The sequence below is a fragment of the Triticum aestivum genome, chromosome 3B (genome assembly GCF_018294505.1).
Source record: "Triticum aestivum cultivar Chinese Spring chromosome 3B, IWGSC CS RefSeq v2.1, whole genome shotgun sequence".
Taxonomy (NCBI): Eukaryota; Viridiplantae; Streptophyta; class Magnoliopsida; order Poales; family Poaceae; genus Triticum; species Triticum aestivum.
In genome coordinates this window covers 621,344,015-621,364,319 of record NC_057801.1, presented here as the reverse complement: position 1 = coordinate 621,364,319, position 20,305 = coordinate 621,344,015, and the positions used below count along the sequence as shown (strand labels likewise).

Below are 20,305 nucleotides of genomic sequence, written 5' to 3'. Positions count from 1 at the left end.
CTAAAGTTACATGTATACAGTTTTTTCAATATTTCGCAATGAAGTCAATTTGGTGAATCAAAATCATACTACAGGTTGTACTTCTAATGATTAGTCAAGTACAAGTAGTTTAGTTGTGAGGCATAAGTAAAGATAATTATTTTTTCAATGAAGTGGAAAGAAGGAGTTTACCATCCGCTGGCCTAGCTTTGCAAATGTTTTGTTGATAGTGCAGACATAGTATTTGATATCCGTTTTTCTGCGGCGGAACATGGCAAACAACTTGTTCACATGGTGCTGATAGAGCTTCACTTCATTGCCCCGGTGACAGTACCTTTCAAGCTCTCTCCGGTATTGGATAGCAGGGGGTGGTCCTGAATTTAGTTTCGTTTTGGTAAGATCTGGAAAGATCAAAATGACATGTAAGGAGGCTGAATACTATTTATTGTTAGGAGACTAAGCTTTCATCAAGAGAAAATTAGAATTAAGCTTTAAACCTATGGTAGGAAGAATATAGTAAGCAAGTTAGTTAACTTGAGCATTATTTATCGGCCTAATATATGTTTTTCCGGTTCTATGGCAGAAAATTGGTGTCAAAGAGGTATAGCAGATCATAAAAACTATTAGGTCATTTTATTTTAAATAGGGAATATCAGAACAAGATAATAAGCATTGTAGCTTGGCATTGGCTCACCGCGAATGATATACTACGGATGCTCATATTCTTCACCCTGTATAAGTATCGTGAGAATTGTTAGTGCGAGAAATCAGAAACTTAAGTAGCTGGCAATAGCAATTGTGGGCATATAGTTTAATTATGCACTTTAAAAGAGTACTAAGATGGATTTAACTTGTCTAGTTTGGTTCTTTTATAAATAAACCAGTATGTAATCGTTTGAGTATATGTGCATCAACCATTTGTGGCTATTTAATTCCTTTTGCCGGCTAATGTCTGTAAGTACTGTAGATTTGGGGCTAAACAGTGTACTAGATATTGCATTATATATATCGTGTGATGCATAGCAGGCCTAACAATCATTTAAGTAAATAACTACAGAGATTATATGCAATCATGGCAAAAAAGTCTGGAAAATTGTGAAAATCTGAAGTATTTGCCAAAGAGTGGAGAGGCAGGTCAAATACGAGGCGGTGGATTCATGGATAAAATAAGATTGAGCGATTCTAAAACCCAGTGTTAGCCGCATCTACTGGGATTCGGAATGGGTGGCCGTTTTTGCTGCAGAATAAGACGGTGCTTGGCAACGGGCTGGGATAGGCGATGGCTCACCTTTGGTGTCAGGTTCACGCAATTCCCTCAGTACTCCTGTAGAACATTTTGAGATGGTCAGGCATATCTCTCTGCATCGTGCGCCCTTGATTATGTAATAGTCAATGCAAGGAAACTGAGAAGTAACAGAAAACATGGTACTCATCTTGTCTTGTTATGTTATACCAAAAGGATATGATGTTTGAGGAGATGTTCACCTTCCCTTTTAATTGGATGTTAAAAAGGTTCCAAGTTTAGTAATTTTCTCCTTTTACTATCTCATGCACAACCCAAGTTGCCAAAAGTAACCATGCATCAACCAGTATCGAACCAGGAATGAGCCCAAATATCAACTTGGAAGTTGTTAAAAATATATGCAAAATCTATATCCTTCTACTTTTTCTCTTATCCCTTTCATTGGAAGAACATGATATAGAATTCAGTGTACATGTGCAGAGGTAGAAAGTGGCCAGCTACAACATGTTGATCCAAAATATGATTAAGATATTAGAATAAATTACATATTCCACTTTTCAGCGACCAATTCATGCCATAAATCCTTTATCAAGCAATCAAGACCATTGAGAATCATGGAGAGAAATATAAAAGATGTGATGGATAATGTTGCTATCTTAAATTAAAAAGGTTGACACACCATGGGTTCAAAATACTGTACGTAGCGATTAGGTCTTGACTACAAGTCTGTAATATGTTGACCCCAAAATTCATCCAAAAATAGATATAATTATGAATCTTTTGAGGACGAGCGATTACGTGAGGTGAGTGTTGTTGCTACTATTTCCAGCAAGAGGGCGTCGTCTATGGCTATGCACCTACAAATAAACATGTCTTGAATGTAACAAATGGTTTTATGAATTGTATGGATATGCACCTACAAAATAAACATGTCTTGAAAGTAACAAATGGTTTTATGAATTAATGTGTGTCCAAATCATAATATGATCATCAAGGACATGTGATCCCCATAAATAAAGGACAACTATGTAGCTAACAGAATCACTAATCTTAAGTAATTCTGGAAGAGAACTTACAACTTGATCCAGACATATATATCTTCATGTAACCTTAAAACCATATATATCCATTTCTTCAAGACATATCTATTTCTCTGCTCCTGATCACTTCATGCTAATTTATCCAAAAAGTGCTTGGTCCGATCAATATAATACAATCAAGATTTGACGGTTATTGCAACAAGCGCTCTGACACCAATATATTAAACCATCTTCTTCCTAGAAGCATTGAACAACCAAAATATATCTTATTCTAAAAAGTGATATACAAAAGAGTAATTGATGATGGGCATGCAACAACTTTATTTCCAGTATGTATCTACCTTCAGTTAGAAATTAAAAATATGTACTAAGGATTACCTAGGTTGTATGCCCTGGTGCATAAATCTCAAAGACTAATTAGTTTGGACCTCAAAGTTTCAAGAAGCCTAATTCTTATAAAATTGTAATCCATAGAAAGAAAATAATCACCTCTAGTATTCAATAACACATATATAAGAGATAAATTTAAGTTGGTTTGACATTTTGATGGAACAATTGGTGAGCATGCCCTAAACTACAATATCACTAAAAAGTAAGCAACCAATGGAGCTATAGAAACCAACACAGCTGAGAAGATGTAGTAGTCCACTGTATGGCAGAAGGGAACTAACGTCATATGAAATTGCAGATCTAAAAGATGCAAAGTAGGCAAAAAGTGGATGCACAGAAACTGAACCTGCTCCTGGGTGACGGCCACACTCATGCTCGGTAGCTCATGCATAGATACTGGATAGTACCTGCATATGTATGAGATGGCAGTGGAAGATTGGGTCTGGTATAAATGATTTGGATGGTTGAGGGCAGAGCAACATAGCAGCACCGCTGGTACAGCAGCGCGTGCCTCGACAACCATCCGAACGCCTTGTCGAGGTCGGACGCAGTGGCCTGGCAGTCGAGGGACTGCTGGGAGATGTCCATCACATATCAATGAGCTGATGCAGCTTGAGGTCGAGGCATCGAAGAAACCGGTGAGTGGACGTTGGTGGTCGGGCTGAGCTATCTTCCTCGCTTGCTCCGGTGAACAGGCCACTCCTCTATTTTATTCACTGTGGATAAAAACACTTGGTACATCAGACCATCAATACACGTTTTGTCCATCTGCTAATATTTAATTATTCATATCATTTCATGATTTGACATATTAGAGCATAGTCAAATATAGAGTGGGCTGGTAGTATAAAGAAACTTGGAGAACTACCTGCTCATACACTCTGTCAGTATCTACCTCCTCCCTAGGTAAGTTGCTCACTAATGATGCAGAATATGGAGATGATGCAGAATCTAGAGAACACCTTGTCATCCACTCCATCAGTATCTACCTCCTCCATAGGTAAAGAACTTGATTTTACTCTGAATCAAAGAGAAGCCCCCTGAAGATAGAAAATTGTATGCAGTTAATTGTCATATTTGGAATTAGCTCAGCTTTGCTCTATTGCTAGTCAACTAAATTGACTCTGGTGTGCTGCGGCAAATGTGGTGCTATCTGCTATGGCGAAGGGAAAAGATACAATGAAGAAAGAAGAATCCCAGTGAACAAGGGATGTAAGTTTTCTGCTGAGTATAGGAAAATCTACGGAAATTCATTGGCATCGTCAAAACAAAACTAAATTAATTTGTATCTCATTGGCTACTCTCCAGATCTGAGCCTCTCCTTTTTGCATTCACAACAAAAAGAGAAGAGATGGAGCTAGCATACCTGCAGATGCACTGGTGACAGTGAGGTCACCCGCAAGTACATCCAACTCTGGCTGAGGATACCGGCTCCTCCGCACTACTGATATATGGGAAACCACCATGAGCACGAGCACGCACGTGGTATCACAGAGCGCCGACATGGCGTTCACGAAGTAGATCCTGTATGCCAGGAAGGCGTTGGAGGCGAGCTTGGAGAGCTCATCAGATCACAGGTTGGTGGTGACGATGTTCTCCTCAGACACCCAGTAGGCGTACACCTCCTTGAGGGCCTAGGCAGCCTTCCTGCCCTCGGGGGTCTCCCAGCCACCGATGAGCACTCTATCAGGCTTGAACAGGTCATTGGTCGCCGTGCCCTCAGCAAGGAAACTCTGGGTTGGTCAGGATCTGGTAGTTCATGCCCTTGCTGTTGTGGGTCAGGATCTTCTCAATGGTCTCGCGGTCTTGACAGGGACAGTGGACTCATCAACGTCGATCTTGTCAGAGTTGGACACGTCGACAATCATCCGGGCAGCGCTCTCCCAGTAGGTGAGGTCGACAGCCTTGCCTGTTCCCAGACTGCGGGTCTTGGTGGGGGTGTTTGTTGAGGAACGTAGCAGAAATTCAAAATTTTCCTACGAGTCACCAAGATCTATCTATGGAGAGACTAGCAATGAGAGAGAGGGGAGTCCATCTACATACCCTTGTAGATCGCTAAGCGGAAGCGTTCAAGTGAACGGGGTTGAAGGAGTTGTACTCGTCGTGATCCAAATCACCGGAGATCCTAGTGCCGAACGGACGGCACCTCCGCGTTCAACACACGTACAACCCAGTGACGTCTCCCATGCCTTGATCCAGCAAGGAGAGAGGGAGAGGTTGGGGAAGACTCCGTCCAACAGCAGCACAACGGCGTGGTGGTGGTGGAGGAGCGTGGCAATCCTGCAGGGCTTCGCCAAGCACCGCGAGATATGAGGAGAAAGAGAGGTAGGGCTGCGCCAGGGAGAGGTGGAAACTCATGTGTATGCAGCCCCAAATACCTCAAGTATATATAGGGGAGAGGGAGGGGGGTACGCCCCCTCTAGGGTTCCCACCCCAAGGGGTGCAGCAGCCCCAAACCCATCTAGGGTGGCGGCCAAGGGGGGGAGAGGGGGAAACTTGCCCCCCAAGCAAGGTGGGGCGCCCCCTCCCCAAACCCTAGGCGCCTTGGGCCCTTGTGGGGGGGCGCACCAGCCCACCTGGGGCTGGTCCCCTCCCACACATGGCCCATGCAGCCCTCCTGGGCCGGTGGCCCCACTTGGTGGACCCCCGGGACCCTCCCGGTGGTCCCGGTACATTACCGATAACACCCGAAACTTTTCCGGTGACCAAAACAGGACTTCCCATATATACATCTTTACCTCCGGACCATTCCGGAACTCCTCGTGACATCCGGGATCTCATCCGGGACTCCGAACAACATTCAATAACCACATATATCTATTCCCTATAACCCTAGCGTCATCGAACCTTAAGTGTGTAGACCCTACGGGTTCGGGAACCATGCAGACATGACCGAGACGTTCTCCGGTCAATAACCAACAGCGGGATCTGGATACCCATGTTGGCTCCCACATGTTCCACGATGATCTCATCGGATGAACCACGATGTCGAGGATTCAATCAATCTCGTATACAATTCCCTTTGTCTAGCGGTATTGTACTTGCCCGAGATTCGATCATCGGTATGCAGATACCTTGTTCAATCTCGTTACCGGCAAGTCTCTTTACTCGTTCCGTAACACATCATCCCGTGATCAACCCCTTGGTCACATTGTGCACATGATGATGATGTCCTACCGAGTGGGCCCAGAGATACCTCTCAGTCAACGGGAGTGACAAATCCCAGTCTCGATTCGTGCCAACCCAACAGACACTTTTGAAGATACCTGTAGTGCACCTTTATAGCCACCCAGTTACGTTTTGACGTTTGGTACACCAAAAGCATTCCTACGGTATCCGGGAGTTGCACAATCTCATGGTCTAAGGAAATGATACTTGACATTAGAAAAGCTTTAGCATACGAACTACACGATCTTTGTGCTAGGCTTAGGGTTGGGTCTTGTCCATCACATCATTCTCCTAATGATGTGATCCCGTTATCAATGACATCCAATGTCCATGGTCAGGAAACCGTAACCATCTATCGATCAACGAGCTAGTCAACTAGAGGCTTACTAGGGACATGGTGTTGTCTATGTACCCACACATGTATCTGAGTTTCCTATCAGTACAATTATAGCATGGATAATAAACGATTATCATGAAGAAGGAAATATAATAATAATAAGTAATTTATTATTGCCTCTAGGACATATTTCCAACAGTCTCCCACTTGCACTAGAGTTAATAATCTAGCTCACATCACCATGTGATTAACACTGATAGGTCACATCGCCATGTGACCAACATCCAAAGAGTTTACTAGTGTCACTAAACTAGTTCACATCACCATGTGATTAAGACTCAATGAGTTCTGGGGATTGATCATGTTTTGCTTGTGAGAGAGGTTTTAGTCAACGGGTCTGCAACATTTAGATCCATATGTATTTCGCAAATCTCTAGGTTATATTGTAAATGCTGCTTCCACACTCTACTTGGAGCTATTCCAAATGGTCGCTCCACTATACGTATCCGGTTTCCTACTCAGAGTCATTCGGATAGGTGTTTAAAGCTTGCATCGACGTAACCCTTTACGCCGAACTCTTTATCACCTCCATAATCGAGAAACATTTCCTTATTCCTCTAAGGATAATTTTGACCGCTATCTAGTGATCCACTCCTGGATCACCTTTGTACCCTCTTGCCACACTCATGGCAAGGCACACTTCCGGTGCGGCACACAGCATAGCATACTATAGAGCCTACGTCTGAAGCATAGGGGACGACCTTCGTCCTTTCTCTGCCGTGGTCGATCTTTAACTCTTAACTTCATACCTTACAACTCAGGCAAGAACTCCTTCTTTGACTGATCCATCTTGAACACCTTCAAGATCATGTCAAGGTATGTGCTCATTTGAAAGTACCATTTAGCGTTTTTGATCTATCCTCATAGATCTTGATGCTCAATGTCCAAGCAGCTTATTCCAGGTTTTCTATTGAAAAACACTTTTCAAATAACCCTATATGCTTTCCAGAAATTCTACATCATTTCTGATCAACAATATGTCAACAACATATACTCATCAGAAATTCTATAGTGCTCCCACTCACTTCTTTGGAAATACAAGTTTCTCATAAACTTTGTATAAACCCAAAATATTTGATCATCTCATCAAAGTGTACATTCCAACTCCGAGATGCTTACTCCAGTCCTTAGAAGGATTGTTGGGGCTTTGCATATTTGTTAGCATTCTTCAGGATTGACAAAACCTTCTGGTTGTATCACATACAACCTTTCCTCAAGGATATCGTCAAGGAAACAATGTTTTTGACATCCTATCTGCAAGATTTCATAAATCATGCTGTAATTGCTAATATAATTCCAACAGACTCTTAGCATCGCTACGAGTGAGAAAGTCTCATCGTAGTCAACTCCTTGAACTTGTCGGAAAACATCTTAACGACAAGTCGAGCTTTCTTAATGGTGATACTTACCATCATTGTCTGTCTTCCTTTTAAAATCCATCTGTACCCAACGGCCTTACGACCATCAAGTATTTCTTCCAAAGTCATGGATCCTATCTCAGATTTTATGGCCTCGAGCCATTCGTCAGAATCCGGGCCCACCATCGCTTCTTCATAGCTCGTAGGTTCATTGTTGTCTAGCAACATGACCTCTAAGACAGGATTGCGTACCACTCTGAAGTAGTACGCGTCCTTGTCGACCTACGAGGTTCGGTAGTGACTTGATCCGAAGCATCATGATCACTATCATCAGCTTCCACTTCAATTGGCGTAGGTGCCACATGAACAACTTCCTGTGCCCTGCTACACACTTGTTGAAGTGATGGTTCAATAATCTCATCAAATCTCCACCATCCTCCCACTCAATTCTTTCGACAGAAACTTTTCCTCGAGAAAGGACCCGTTTCTAGAAACAATTACTTTTGCTTCCGGATCTGAGATAGGAGGTATACCCAACCATTTTGGGTATCCTATGAAGATGTATTTATCCGTTTTGGGTTCGAGCTTATCACGATGAAACTTTTTCACATACGCGTCGCAGCCCCAAACTTTTAAGAAACGACAACTTAGGTTTCTCCAAACCATAGTTCAAACGGTGCCGTCTCAACAGAATTACGTGGTGCCCTATTAAAGTGAGTGCGGTTGTCTCTAATGCCTAACCCATGAACGATAGTGGTAATTTGATAAGAGACATCATGGTATGCCCCATATCCAATAGGGTGCATCTATGATGTTCGGACACACCATCACACTATGTTGTTCCAGGCGGTGTTAGTTGTGAAACAATTTCCACAATGTCTCAATTGTGTACCAAACTCGCAACTCAGATATTCATCTCTATGATCATATCATAGACATTTTATCCTCTTGTCACGATGATCTTCAACTTCACTCTGAAACTACTTGAACCATTCAATAATTCATACTTGTGTTTCATCAAGTAAATATACTCAGTATCTACTCAAATCGTCCGTGAAGTAAGAACATAACGATATCCACTGCGTGCCTCAGCACTCATTGGACTGCACACATCAAAATGCATTACTTCCAACAAGTTGCTTTCTTGTTCCATTTTACTGAAAATGAGGCTTTCAGTCATCTTGCCCATGTGGTATGATTTGCATGTCTCAAGTGATTCAAAATCAAGTGAGTCCAAACGATCCATCTGCATGGAGCTTCTTCATGCATTTTATACCAATATGACTTACATGGCAGTGCCACAAGTAGGTGGTACTATAATTACTATCTTATATCTTTTGGCATGAACTTGTGTACCACTACGATCGAGATTCAATAAACCATTCATTTTAGGTGCAAGACCATTGAAGGTATTATTCAAATAAATAGAGTAACCATTATTCTCCTTAAATGAATAACCATATTGCGATAGACATAATCCAATCATGTCTATGCTCAACACAAACACCAAATAATAATTATTTAGGTTCAACACCAATCTCGATGGTAGAGGGAGCGTGCGATGCTTGATCACATCAACCTTGGAAACACTTCCAACACATATCGTCATCTCACCTTTAGCTAGTCTCCGTTTATTCCGTAGCTTTTATTTCGAGTTACTAACACTTAGAAACCGAACCGGTATCTAATACCCTGGTGCTACTAGGAGTACTAGTAAAGTACACATCAACATAATGTGTATCCAATATACTTCTATCGACCTTGCCAGCCTTCTCATCTACCAAGTATCTAGGGTAATTCTGCTCCAGTGGTTGTTCCCCTTATTACAGAAGCACTTAGTCTCGGGTTTGGGTTCAACCTTGAGTTTCTTCACTAGAGCAGCAGCTGATTTGCCGTTTCATGAAGTATCCCTTCTTGCTATTGCCCTTCTCGAAACTAGTGGTTTCACCAACCATCAACAATTGATGCTCCTTCTTGATTTCTATTTTTGCGGTGTCAAACATCGCGAATATCTCAAGGATCATCATATCTATCCCTGATATGTTATAGTTCATCACGAAGCTCTAGTAGCTTGGTGGCAATGTCTTTGGAGAAACATCACTATCTCATGTGGAAGATTAACTCCCACTTGATTCAAGTGATTATTGTACACAGACAATCTGAGTATAAGCTCAACGATTGAGATCTTCTCCCTTAGTTTGTAGGCTAGAAAACTCGTCGGAGGTCTCATACCTCTTGACGTGGGCACGAGCCTGAAATCCCAATTTCAGCCCTCAGAACATCTCATATGTTCCGCGACGTTTCAAAAAATGTCTTTGGTGCCTCAATTCTAAACCATTTAACTGAACTATCACGTAGTTATCAAAACGTGTATGTCAGATGTTCACAACATCCACAGACGACGTTCGGGGTTCAGCACACTGAGCGGTGCATTAAGGACATAAGCTTTCTACGCAACAATGAGGACAATCCACAGTTTACGGAGCCAGTCCGCATAATTGCTACTATCAACTTTCAACTAAATTTTCTCTAGGAACATATCTAAAACAGTAGAACCAAAGCGCGAGCTACGACATAATTTGCAAGAATCTTTTGACTATGTTCAGGATAATTAAGTTCATCTTATGAACTCCCACTCAGATAGACATCCCTCTAGTCATCTAAGTGATTACATGATCCGAGTCAACTAGGTCGTGTCCGATCATCACGTGAGACAGACTAGTCATCATCGGTGAACATCTTCATGTTGATCGTATCTACCATACGACTCATGCTCGACCTTTCAGTCTCTTGTGTTCCGAGGCCATGTCTGTACATGCTAGGCTCGTCAAGTCAACCTAAGTGTTTCGCATGTGTAAATCTGGCTTACACCCGTTGTATGTGAACGTTAGAATCTATCACACCCGATCATCACGTGGTGCTTCGAAACGACGAACTTTCGCAACGGTGCACAGTTAGGGGGAACACTTTCTTGAAATTTTAATGAGGGATCATCTTATTTACTACTGTCGTTCTAAGCAAATAAGATGCATAAACATGATAAACATCACGTGCAATCAAATAGTGACATGATATGGCCAATATCATTTTGCTCATTTTGATCTCCATCTTCGGGGCTCCACGATCATCATCTTCACCGGCATGACACCATGATCTCTATCATCATGATCTCCATCATCGTGTCTTCATGAAGTTGTCTCGCCAACTATTACTTCTACTACTATGGCTACCGGTTAGCAATAAAGTAAAGTAATTACATGGCGTTGTTCAATGACACGCAGGTCATACAATAAATTAAGACAACTCCTATGGCTCCTGTCGGTTGTCATACTCATCGACATGCAAGTCGTGATTCCTATTACAAGAACATGATCAATCTCATACATCACATTCTTCTTGGCCATATCACATCACATAGCATACCCTGCAAAAACAAGTTAGACGTCCTCTAATTGTTGTTTGCATGTTTTACGTGGCTGCTATGGGTTTCTAGCAAGAACGTTTCTTACCTACGCAAAAACTACAACGTGATATGTCAATTGCTATTTACCCTTCATAAGGACCCTTTTCATAGAATCCGTTCTGACTAAAGTGGGAGAGACTGGCACCCGCTAGCCAACTTATGCAACAAGTGCATGTCAGTCGGTGGAACCTGTCTCACGTAAGTGTACGTGTAAGGTCGGTCCGGGCCGCTTCATCCCACAATACCGTCGAAACAAGATTGGACTAGTAACGGTAAGCATATTGAACAAAATCAACGCCCACAACAACTTGTGTTCTACTCGTGCATAGAATCTAGGCAATAGACCTAGCTCATGATGCCACTGTTGAGGAACGTAGCAGAAATTCAAAATTTTCCTACGAGTCACCAAGGTCTATCTATGGAGAGACTAGCAACGAGAGAGAGGGGAGTGCATCTACATACCCTTGTAGATCGCTAAGCGGAAGCGTTCAAGTGAACGGGGTTGAAGGAGTCGTACTCGTCATGATCCAAATCACCGGAGATCCTAGTGCCGAACGGACGGCACCTCCGCATTCAACATACGTACAGCCCGGTGACGTCTCCCATGCCTTGATCCAGCAAGGAGAGAGGGAGAGGTTGGGGAAGACTCCGTCCAGCAGCAGCACAACGGCGTGGTGGTGGTGGAGGAGCGTGGCAATCCTGCACGGCTTCGCCAAGCACCGCGAGATATGAGGAGAAAGAGAGGTAGGGCTGCGCCAGGGAGAGGTGGAAACTCATGTGTATGCAGCCCCAAATACCTCAAGTATATATAGGGGAGAGGGAGGGGGGTACGCCCCCTCTAGGGTTCCCACCCCAAGGGGTGCAGCAGCCCCAAACCCATCTAGGGTGGCGGCCAAGGGGGGGGGAGAGGGGGAAACTTGCCCCCCAAGCAAGGTGGGGCGCCCCCTCCCCAAACCCTAGGCGCCTTGGGCCCTTGTGGGGGGGCGCACCAGCCCACCTGGGGCTGGTCCCCTCCCACACATGGCCCATGCAGCCCTCCTGGGCCGGTGGCCCCACTTGGTGGACCCCCGGGACCCTCCCGGTGGTCCCGGTACATTACCGATAACACCCGAAACTTTTCCGGTGACCAAAACAGGACTTCCCATATATACATCTTTACCTCCGGACCATTCCGGAACTCCTCGTGATGTCCGGGATCTCATCCGGGACTCCGAACAACATTCGGTAACCACGTATATCTATTCCCTATAACCCTAGCATCATCGAACCTTAAGTGTGTAGACCCTACGGGTTCGGGAACCATGCAGACATCACCGAGATGTTCTCTGGTCAATAACCAACAGCGGGATATGGATACCCATGTTGGCTCCCACAAGTTCCACGATGATCTCATCGGATGAACCATGATGTCAAGGATTCAATCAATCTCGTATACAATTCCCTTTGTCTAGCGGTATTGTACTTGCCCGAGATTCGATCGTCGGTATGCCGATACCTTGTTCAATCTCGTTACCGGCAAGTCTCTTTACTCGTTCCGTAACACATCATCACGTGATCAACCCCTTGGTCACATTGTGCACATGATGATGATGTCCTACCGAGGGGGCCCAGAGATACCTCTCCGTCAACCGGAGTGACAAATCCCAGTCTCGATTCGTGCCAACCCAACAGACACTTTCGGAGATACCTGTAGTGCACCTTTATAGCCACCCAGTTATGTTGTGACGTTTGGTACACCCAAAGCATTCCTACGGTATCCGGGAGTTGCACAATCTCATGGTCTAAGCAAATGATACTTGACATTAGAAAAGCTTTAGCATACGAACTACACGATCTTTGTGCTAGGCTTAGGGTTGGGTCTTGTCCATCACATCATTCTCCTAATGATGTGATCCCGTTATCAACGACATCCAATGTCCATGGTCAGGAAACCGTAACCATCTATTGATCAATGAGCTAGTCAACTAGAGGCTTACTAGGGACATGGTGTTGTCTATGTACCCACACATGTATCTGAGTTTCCTATCAATACAATTATAGCATGGATAATAAATGATTATCAGGAACAAGGAAATATAATAAGAATAACTAATTTATTATTGCCTCTAGGGCATATTTCCAACAGTGTTCACCGAGACAAAGATGATGTTGGCCTCGGTGATGTGCTTCTCGATGTCGGTTTTGAAGAAGAGGTTCTTGCCCTTGCATGCCTTGACAACATCATCGAGGCCGGGCTCGGAGATTGGGAGGGTGTCATTGTTCCAGGCGTCAATGTGGGGCTTGGAGATGTCGACAACCACCACCTCAATTGTTGGGCACTTGATGGCAATGACATCCATTGTTGGGCCACAGACGTAGCCAGCTCATATGCAGGAGATCTTCACCGTCTTGGCTGCCTACAACCTGTGATCACAACAAAGTAATTGTGTTGAGAGGATTGAAAAATAGGGCATCCACTGCTCTTACTGCACATCTCAGACTCAGAGTAAACAGAAGCAACCGAGTTTCAGATCTTAAAAAGACAGTATGTGTTAGAGATGCAGAGTTGAAGCCACATAAATGTTCTAAGAAATATTCTACCCAAATAATTGAGCAAAAAAGCATGAACAATACTCAGTAATCAGATGCTGGCAACATCACGGCATGATCAAATATGAGGGTAAAAAACGGCGTGCCTACTTCTGCAGACTGCATACAAAGGAGCATGACAAACTGAACGGAGATCACACCAAACGTCCAAATCCAGTGGGTATGCCATCAAATATCCTCGTTTGATATGCCAACAAAGATCACACGGGGATGTTGTCAAAACCAACACATCAACACACATCGCTTTCCGTAGGCAAAAATTGAGCAAGGAAGCGGGAAGGAACCCAACCTTGATGGCTAACGGCATGGAGGACCCAAGAACCAACCGATAAGGAAAGAGAGAATGAGTAACATATCAGCTTATAGACATTTCATCAAACACGCCAGGAGCATCATACCGAAGATCTCACCTTCTTATGACAACAATGAGCAGCGGTAGAATGCAAGGAGCAGTGGCAAACCGAAAATGAGAGCAGCCCCGTCAATCCTGCAAGAGGAAAGGAAACGGAAGAAAGGAAAAGTGAGGAATCAAATCGCACAAGGTAATGAGAACGAGAAAGTGGGGTCAGTTTCATGAAAGAGAATGCAACACCGCCGCTGCTGCTCTCATCCACCCAATTAATGATCGACGAACCCACAACAACAATTATAGAAAATCAATTATATTATTATAACCAGGTCCATCGAGGCAACATATCTAAACATATAGGGGACAAACATATCAACATGCTTAAATATTCTCCTAAAAAGCATGAATAAACAAAGCAAGAAGATGATCCATCGAGCACAACATATCTAAACATAACATCCATCTATTGTATCAAGCAAACTGTCACCAAAAACATGTAGGAAGGAGTTATCTTCGGATTCTCAACCTCTCCAGCCAGCGTACTGATTCAATCCCAATAGTTGAGGTTCCAAAATAGAGTGTTTAGATACTGGCCCCAATTCACATTGTCCAGGTCCATTTCAAGCCATCTTGAAGGTTCAATATGTGGAATTCCTATCAATCAAGATAAGATTCTGATGTAATAGACTGCCGTAAAACTAATGATTTGCATCATATGATAAACAACCTTTTGTACTATATAGTGTACATTAAAAAAATCCTATCTTGATAACCATGATAGCAGAAAGATCTAAGTATCCCTGCAAATAATTATTCTGCTATTAATCAGGCACTACAACAACTATACAGATTAAAAAATGTCCAATTCCAGACTCTTTTTTATGTGGTATTGCTAGTTCTTGTGTATCCCAATAACTTTCCAAAATCAACACTAATAAGCCTTTTAAATGATTAGTGATTTGCCTAAGAGTAAAAGCATGCAAGTATATTCATTAACTGCCCTCGTACTACCTGCAAACTGCGCTTTGGGTTCGGAACCGCCCTGCTGATAACCCACAAGTGTAGGGGATCGCAACAGCTTTCGAGGGTGAAGTACAACCCAAATTTATTGATTCGACACAAGGGGAGCCAAAGAATATTCTTGAGTATTAGCAGTTGAGTTGTGAATTCAACCACACCTGGATAACTTAGTATCTGCAGCAAAGTATTTAGTAGCAAGAGTGGTATGATAGTAATGGTGACAGTAGCAACAGAAAAGGTAAATGTTTTTGGGTTTTTGTAGTAGTTGTAACAGTAGCAACGGAAAAGTAAATAAGCGAAGAACAATATGTGAAAAGCTCATAGGCAATGGATCAGTGATGGATAATTATGCCGGATGCGATTCCTCATGCAATAGTCATAACATAGGGTGATATAGAACTAGCTCCAATTTATCAATGTAATATAGGCATGTATTCCGTAAATAGTCACACATGCTTATGGAAAAGAACTTGCATGACATCTTTTGTCCTACCCTCCCGTGGCAGCGGGGTCCTAGTGGAAACTAAGGGATATTAAGGCCTCCTTTTAATAGAGAACCGGACCAAAGCATTAACACATAGTGAATACATGAACTCCTCAAACTACGGTCATCACCGAGAAGTGTCCCGATTATTGTCACTTCGGGGTTGTCGGATCATAACACATAATAGGTGACTATAGACTTGCAAGATAGGATCAAGAACACACATATATTCATGAAAACATAATAGGTTCAGATCTGAAATCATGGCACTCGGGCCCTAGTGACAAGCATTAAGCATAGCAAAGTCATAGCAACATCAATCTCAGAACATAGTGGATACTAGGGATCAAACCCTAACAAAACTAACTTGATTACATGGTAAATCTCATCCAACCCATCACCGTCTAGCAAGCCTACGATGGAATTACTCACGCGCGGCGGTGAGCATCATGAAATTGGTGATGGAGGATGGTTGATGATGACGACGGCGACGAATCCCCCTCTCTGAAGCCCCAAACGGACTCCAGATCAGCCCTCCCGAGAGAGATTAGGGCTTGGCGGCGGCTCCGTGTCGTGAAACGCGATGAAACTTTCTCCTTGATTTTTTTCTCCCCGAGACGGTATATGTGGAGTTGGAGTTGAGGTCGGAGGAGGTCCGGGGGGACCACGAGATAGGAGGGCACGCCCCTAGGGGGGGCGCGCCCCCCTGTCTCGTGGACAGCCCGTGGGCCCCCTGACCTTGATTCTTTTGCCAAAAATTCTTATTAAATCTGAAAAGTGCCTTCGTGGATTTCCAGGACATTCCGAGAACTTTTCTTTTCTACACATAAAACAACATCATGGCAGTTCTGCTGAAAACAGCGTCAGTCCGGGTTAGTTTCATTCAAATCATGCAAGTTAGAGTCCAAAACAAGGGCAAAAGTGTTTGGAAAAGTAGATACGTTGGAGACGTATCAACTCCCCCAAGCTTAAACCTTTGCTTGTCCTCAAGCAATTCAGTTGACAAACTGAAAGTGATAAAGAAAAACTTTTACAAACTCTGTTTGCTCTTGTTGTTGTAACATGAAAAGCCAGCATTCAAGTTTCAGCAAATATTATGAACTAACCATACTCACAATAACACATAGGTCTCACAATTACTCATATGAATAGCATAATCAGCTAGCGAATCATAATAATAAAACTCAGATGACAACACTTTCTCAAAAAAATCAGAACATGATATAACAAAATGGTATCTCGCTAGCCCTTTCTGAGACCGCAAAACATAAATGCAGAGCACCTTTAAAGATCAAGGACTGACTAAACATTGTAATTCATGGTAAAAGAGATCCAGTCAAGTCATACCCAATATAAACCAATAATAATGAATGCAAATGATAGTGTGCTCTCCAGCGGGTGCTTTTAATAAGAAGGATGATGACTCAACATAAAAGTAAATAGATAGGCCCTTCGCAGAGGGAAGCAAGGATTTGTAGAGGTGCCGGAGCTCGATTTTAAAATAGAGATTGAATAACATTTTAAGCAGCATACTTTCGCTGTCCACGCAACAACTATGAGATGGCTGTATCTTCCATACTACATGCATTATAGGCAGTTCCCAAACAGAATGGTAAAGGTTTATACTCCCCCAACCACCAACAAGCATCAATCCATGGCTTGCTCGAAACAACGAGTGCCTCCAACATACAACAGCCCTGGGGGAGTTTGTTTAATTATTTTGATTTGCTTTGATCTTTTTGGATCATGGGACTGGGTATCCCAGTTACCGGCCCTTTCTCGTGAATGAGGAGCGGAGTCCACTCCTCGTCAGAATAACCCACCTAGCATGGAAGATATAGGCAGCCCTAGTTGAAACATGAGCTGCTCGAGCATACAAAACAGAATTTCATTTGAAGATTTGGAGTTTGGCACATACAAATTTACTTGGAATGGCAGGTAGGTACCGCAAATAGGAAGGTATAGTGGACTCATATGGAACAACTTTGGGGTTTAAGGAGTTTGGATGCACAAGCAGTATTCCTGCTTAGTACAGGTGAAGGCTAGCAAAAGACTGGGAAGCGACCAACTGAGAGAGCGACAACAGTCGTAAGCATGCATTAAAATTAATTCACACCAGATACAAGCATGAGTAGGATATAATCCACCATGAACATAAATATCGTGAAGGCTATGTTGATTTGATTCAACTACATGCGTGAACATGTGCCAAGTCTAGTCACTCAATTCATTCAAAGGAGGATACCATCCCATCATATCACATCATAATCATTCTAAATGCATGTTGGCATGCAAGGTAAAACCATTATAACTCATAGCTAATCAAGCATGGCACAAGCAACTATAATCTCTAAGTGTCATTGCAAATATGTTTATTTCATAATAGCTGACTCAGGAACGATGAATCATCATATTTACAAAAACAAGAGAGGTCGAGTTCATACCAGCTTTTCTCATCCCAATAAGTCCATCATATATCATCATTATTGCCTTTCACTTGCACGACCGAATGAAGTGTACAATAACAGGAGTGCACGTGCATTGGACTAAGCTGGAATCTGCAAGCATTCAACTCAAGAGAGAAGACAAGTAATATGGGCTCTAAATATAAATAATCAATCATGCATATGAGAGCCACTAAGCATTTTCAATATGGTCTTCTCGACCCCTAGAAGAAAGAAAAGAAAATAAAACTATTTACATGGGAAAGAGCCCAACAAGTAAAAGAAGAACGAGAAATCTTTTTGGTTTTCATTTTAATTTCTACTACAAACAAGGAAATTAAACTAACTATTTTTTTTGGTTTTTCTTAAGGTTTATCAAACACACAAGAAGAAAACTAGAAAAAGAGATTTAAACTAACATGGATAATACAATGAAAGAGTATGAGCACCGACGACTAGTGTGTGAACATGAATGTAAAGTCGGTGAGAAATACGTACTCCCCCAAGCTTAGGCTTTTGGCCTAAGTTGGTTTAATACCAAGGACCGCCGCTACTCTCTCCGGTGTAAGGAGAGGTATAATCAGGATAATACTGGCTGGTCATCTCCGGATCCCACTGGACAGATGATGCGCGATAAGGGTCCAGTCCAGGTTCTAGTTCAGGTTCAGGTTCTGGAGTAAAAGCTTGAGCTAGATGATTGTTCACCGCATCCGGTGTAACGAGAAATTTTTCTGCAAGCAAATCAAACAACAGAGGCGCAGGAAAAATAATAATCTCAAAGTGTTTCTTATTGAATCTAAGTTTATACAAGAGCATCCTATCTTTGTTGTCAACAATAAACTTATGTGCTACCATGCTCTTGTAATCTAGAATGTGAGGAGGCAATATTGTCTCCTTTTCCTCATGGTGCCTAATGGGTATCTGAAAATGTCTAGCAAGACGTGCATCATAGATACCTCCAAATATGGGGCCTTTTGTACGACTCAGGGCTAGCCGGTTAGCAACGACGGGACCCATATTAAAACTATTGTCTCCAAGCAAAGCATGTTGAAGCATGATAATATCAGGAAAACTCAAGTTTCCACTATTCCCACGACCAATCAATCATCTACTAGCGAATATGGCAAAGTAGCATAAAACAGGAAAGTGTATGCTAGAGACTTTCGCTTCGGAACCCTTCTTTGGCTCCTCTACAGCGATAATATCAACAAAGCCAGCCACATCTTCACGATGGGGTTCCTCTAATTCTCCCTCATAAGGTATCCTACATACCGTGCAAAAATGACGTAAAGACATTTCTTTGAACTCATCATATAAATAAAATGATACTTCAGGCGGTGACTTCTTAGGATAATAATAAAAGTTTTGCACGAAAGTATTGGTAAGTAAGAGATACTGATCGATTCGGTCGTTCATGAAACCGGTGAGCCCTGCAGTCTCGATTAAAGCATAAAAGTCTTCATGAATTCCGGCTTCCTTCAAGAAATCCTCACATGGCCATTCACATGACCATACTTCCGCTAAGCGACGAAGATTATACTTGGGTTTTTTCTTCTCTTTGTGTTGTCTTAGAGCTTTGGCTAGAAGAGCCTTTAAAGGACCCTGCAACCCTCGTGAGCGCGGCAGTACCGCTGGGAGGGAACGGTAGTACGGCTTGTTCAGTGGTAGTACCGCCCTGCCCAAGCGGTAGTACCGCTCTATGCGTGGCTGCTTGGGGGGTAACGGCTGGATTGTTTCCCCCACTATATAAAGGTGTCTTCTTCCCCAAAGTTGACTTACCTCTTCCCCCAAAAAGCTGCATTGTTGCTCCAAGCTCCATTTTCGCCTGATCTCTCTCCCTAGCCAATCAAACTTCTTGATTTGCTCGAGATTGGTTGAGAAGGACCCGATCTACACTTCCACCAAGAGAAATTTGATTCCCCCCACTAATCCCTAGCGGATCTTGTTACTCTTGGGTGTTTGAGCACTCTAGACGGTTGAGGTCACCTCGGAGCCATAGTCCATTGTGGTGAAGCTTCATGGTGTCGTTGGGAGCCTCCCATTAAGTTGTGGAGATTGCCCCAACCTTGTTTGTAAAGGTTCGGTCGCTGCCTTCAGGGGCACCAATAGTGGATTCATGGCATCTCGCATTGTGTGAGGGCGTGAGGAGAATACGGTGGCCCTAGTGGCTTCTTGGGGAGCATTGTGCCTCCACACCGCTCTAACAGAGACGTGCTTCCCTTTAAAAGGAAGGAACTTCGGTAACACATCCTCGTCTCCACCGGCTCCACTCTTGGTTATTTTGTGCCTTTACTTTTGCAAGCTTACTTGTGTTGTATCCCTTGCTTGCTTATGTGCTAGTTGTTATTGCATCATATAGGTTGCTCACATAGTTGCATATC

The 20,305-nt window shown here is 43.0% G+C and overlaps 1 pseudogene; it reads right to left on the bottom strand.

Moving 5' to 3' along the window:
• Positions 1–3,983: 3,983 nt before the first annotated feature.
• Positions 3,984–13,934, bottom strand: LOC123067634 (UDP-glucose 6-dehydrogenase 4-like; annotated as a pseudogene).
• Between the last annotated feature and the right edge of the window lie 6,371 nt (positions 13,935–20,305).